Source organism: Urocitellus parryii, chromosome 8 (assembly GCF_045843805.1).
Source record: "Urocitellus parryii isolate mUroPar1 chromosome 8, mUroPar1.hap1, whole genome shotgun sequence".
NCBI lineage: Eukaryota > Metazoa > Chordata > Mammalia > Rodentia > Sciuridae > Urocitellus > Urocitellus parryii.
In genome coordinates this window covers 102,609,465-102,613,460 of record NC_135538.1, presented here as the reverse complement: position 1 = coordinate 102,613,460, position 3,996 = coordinate 102,609,465, and the positions used below count along the sequence as shown (strand labels likewise).

The window sequence follows — 3,996 nt, the reverse complement described above, 5'->3', positions numbered from 1 at the left end:
GTAAACAAACAGGGGTTTCTACCCTCATATCAGATAAAGTGAACTTCAAGTCAAAGTTAATCAGAAGGGACAAAGAAGGACATTTCACACTGCATAAAGGAATTATACATCAACAAAATATGTATGCCCCAAACAATTGGAGCATCTTTGCACATCAAACAAACCCTTCTCAATTTCAAGAATCAAATAGTCTATACTACAATAGTTCTGAGTGACTTTAACACATCTTTCTCACCACTGGATAGATCCTCCAAACAAAAATTAAACAAAGTCTCTTGAGTCACCACCTGCACAGCCTAGGTGTGGCAAGCAAGGTACACACTGTTCAGGCTCACCCTATTCTGTAATACAGTCTTTTTTTCTATAAGATGCTTGAAGAAGTGCACCATAGAGAAGAGAGGTGGAGACCTTTGCCTTTCAGGCAGAAACTGCCCAACTCATGTCTCTTATCATCAATGCTTTCTATTCTGTCAAGAAAATTTTCCTTCAGGAATTGATCTCTAATGCTTCAGATGCCTTGGACAAGATTCACTGTAAGAGCCTGACAGACCCTTTCAAGTTGAACCATGGTGAAGAGCTAAAATTGGACATCATCACCAACCCTTAGGAAAGGACCCTGACTTTGGTGGACACAGGCATTGGCATGACCAAAGCTGATCTCATAAACAATTTGGGAACAATTGCCAAGCCTGGTACTAGAGCATTTATGGAAGCAATTTGGTGTTGGATTTTATTCTGCCTATTTGGTGGCAGAAAAAAAGTAGTTATGATCACAAACAATATGCCTGGGAGTCTTCTGCTGGGGGATCCTTCACTGTAAGGGCTGATCGTGGTGAGACCTTTGTACAGGGTGCTAAAGTCATTCTCCACCTCAAAAAAGACCAGCCAGAGTATTCAGAGGAGAGGTGGGTCAAAGAAGTGGTGAACAAGCCCTTGTACTTCATAGGCTCTCCAATCACCCTTTATTTGGAGAAGGAGCAAGAGAAGGAAATCAGTGATGATGAGGAAGAGGAAGAAAAAGGTGAGAATAAAGAGAAAGATGAGGATGGTGAGAAGAAACCCGAGATTGAAGATGTGGGCTCAGATGAAGAGGATGACACTGGTAAGGATAAGAAAAAGAAAACAAAGAAGATTAAGGAGAAATATATTGATCGTGAAGACTTGCACAAGACCAAGCCTGTTTTGACCAGAAGCCATGATGACATCACTCAAGAAGAATAAGGAAAATTCTATGAGAGCCTCACAAATGACTGGGAAGACCAACTAGCCATTAAGTACTTCTCTGTAGAAGGTCAGTTAGAATTCATGGCATTGCTATTCATTCCGATGTGGGCTCCCTTTGTCCTCTTTGAGAACAACAAGAAGTACAATATTAAGCTCTATGTCCATCATGTGTTCATCATGGAGAGCTACAATGAGCTGATACCAGAGTACCTCACCTTTATTTGTGTTTGTTGACTCTGAGGATCTGCACCTGAATATCTCCTGAGATATACTCCAAAAGAGCAAAATTTTGAAAGTCATCCACAAAAAATCATTGTGAAGAAGTGCCTTTTGCTGTTCTCTGAGTGGGCAGAAGATGAGAAGAACTACAAAAAATTCTATGAGGCATTCTCTAAAAATCTTAAGCTTGTAATCCACAAAGATTCTGCTAATCAGTGACACCTTTCGAGCTGCTGCACTGTCACACCTCTCAGTCTGGAGATGAGATGACTTTTCTGTCAGAGTATGTCTCTCACATGAAAGAGACACAGAAGTCCATCTATTACATTACTAATGAAAACAAAGAACAGGTGGCCAACTCTGCTTTTGTGGAGTGTGTTCAGAAGCAGGGCTTTGAGGTAGTATATATGACTAAGCCTATTGATGAGTACTGTGTACAGCAATTCAAGGAGTTTAATGGGAAGAGCCTGGTTTCTGTGACCAAGGAAGGCCTGGAGCTACCTGAGGAAGGGGAAGAAAAAAAAAGAAAATGTAGGAGAGCAAGGTAAAATTTGAGAATATTTTCAAGCTTATGAAAGAAATCTTGGATAAAAAGCCAATAGGCTTTTATCTTCACCCTGCTGCATTTTTACCATCAACTATGGCTGGACAGCCAACATGGAGCAGATCATGAAGGCTCAGGCACTTCAAGACAACTCCACAGTAGGCTATATAATGGCCAAAAAGCACCTGGAGGTCAACCCTGATCACCTCATAGTGGAGATACTGAGGCAAAAGGCAGAGGCAGACAAAAATGACAAGGCTATAAAGGACCTGGTGGTGCTGATATTTGAAACTGTGCTGCTCTCTTCTGGCTTCTCCCTTGAGAATCCTCAGACCCTCTTCAATTGAATTTACTACACTATAAAGCTAGGCCTAAGCATTGATGAAGACAGTGGAGAAATCAGTGATGCTATTCCTGTTCCCTTTTGAGAGTGATGAGGATGAATCTCACATAAAAGAAGGAGATTGGGAGTCGCCACTGAGAAATCTGCCCTCTGTATAGTGTCCCCATGGCTCCTACAGTGGCCTTGAATGGCCCTTTCCCAACTGGTTCCTCTGCTGACTGATGTTCTAGTGGTTTTTTCTGTCCTTGGCATCTTAAGGCAGGAATCATGGGCCTCAAGCCTCCAGCCTCTTCCTAGTTTGGCAGCAGGGTTGGATAATGTATTGTCTTTTTGTTTTATTTTGCTCCAAAATTAAAGTATGCACAGTAAAGAAGATGCAGTTTTATACAAAAATATTAAACAACACCCCTATTGAAATAAATAATAAAATCAATAATTTAGATTTAACAGACAAATATATAGTATTTAATTCATTAATGATTAAATACATTTTCTTATCAGCCCACGGATTCTTCTCTAAAATAGACTATATCTCAGACCACAAAGCACCTGTCAGCAATATAAAAAAATAGAGATAATACCTTGCATTCTATTAGATCAAGAATAGAATGAATTTAGAAGCCAACAATAAAAAAATACAAGCTACTCTAACATGAGAGTCTAACATGCTATTGGTTGACAAATGGATAGCAGAAGAAATCAGGAATGAAATTAAAAATATTTAGAGGTAAATAAGAATAGTGACACAACATATCAAAATCTCTGGGACACTATAAAGGCAGTTCTAAGAGTAAAGTTTGTTGTACTAAGCTCATTAATTAAAAGAATAGAAAATTGCTGAATAAATAACCTAATATTATATCTCAAAGCCCTATAGAAAGAAGATCAGTCAATACCAACAGCAGTAGAAAATAGGAAATAATTAAAATCAGAGCTGAAAGCAATTAAATTGAAACAAAAGGAACAATTCAAAATATCAAGAAAACAAAAAGTTGATTCTTTCAAAATAAATAAGATTGATAAACACTTAGCCACGCTAACAAAAAGAAAGAAAGAGAAAAATCAAATTACTAAAATTTGGAATGAAAAAGGAAATATATGATAGACACTACAGAAATGGAGACAATAATCAGAAGCTATTTTGAAAATGTATACTTCAATAAAATAGAAAATCTTGAAGACTTCAACAAATTTCTAGAGACATATGACCTGCCAAACTGAATCAGGAGGACATAAAAAATTTAAACAGAACAATTTCAAGCAATAAAATAGAGGATGCCATCAAAAGCCTATTAACAAAGAAAAGCCCAGCACCAGATGTATTCTCAGCAGAGTTCTACAAGACCTTCAAAGAAGAATTAACACCAACACTCCTCAAATTATTCAATGAAATAGAAAAGAAGGGAACCCTTCCAAACTTATTCTATGAAGCTAGTATCACCCTGATAACAAAACCAGACAAAGACACATCAAAGAAAGAACACTTCAGACCAATATCCCTCATGAAAATAGAAGCAAAAATTCTCAATAAAATTCTAGCACATCACATCCAAGACCATATTAAACAGACAGTGCATCATGATCAATTGGGGTTCATCCCAGGGATGCAAGGTTGGTTCAACATACAAAAATCAATAAACATAATTAATCACATCAATGTGCTTAA

At 37.8% G+C, this 3,996-nt stretch overlaps 1 pseudogene; it reads left to right on the top strand.

The window, feature by feature from the left end:
- The first annotated feature begins 368 nt into the window (after positions 1–368).
- LOC113201530 (heat shock protein HSP 90-beta pseudogene) lies at positions 369–2,415 on the top strand (annotated as a pseudogene).
- Positions 2,416–3,996: the final 1,581 nt, after the last annotated feature.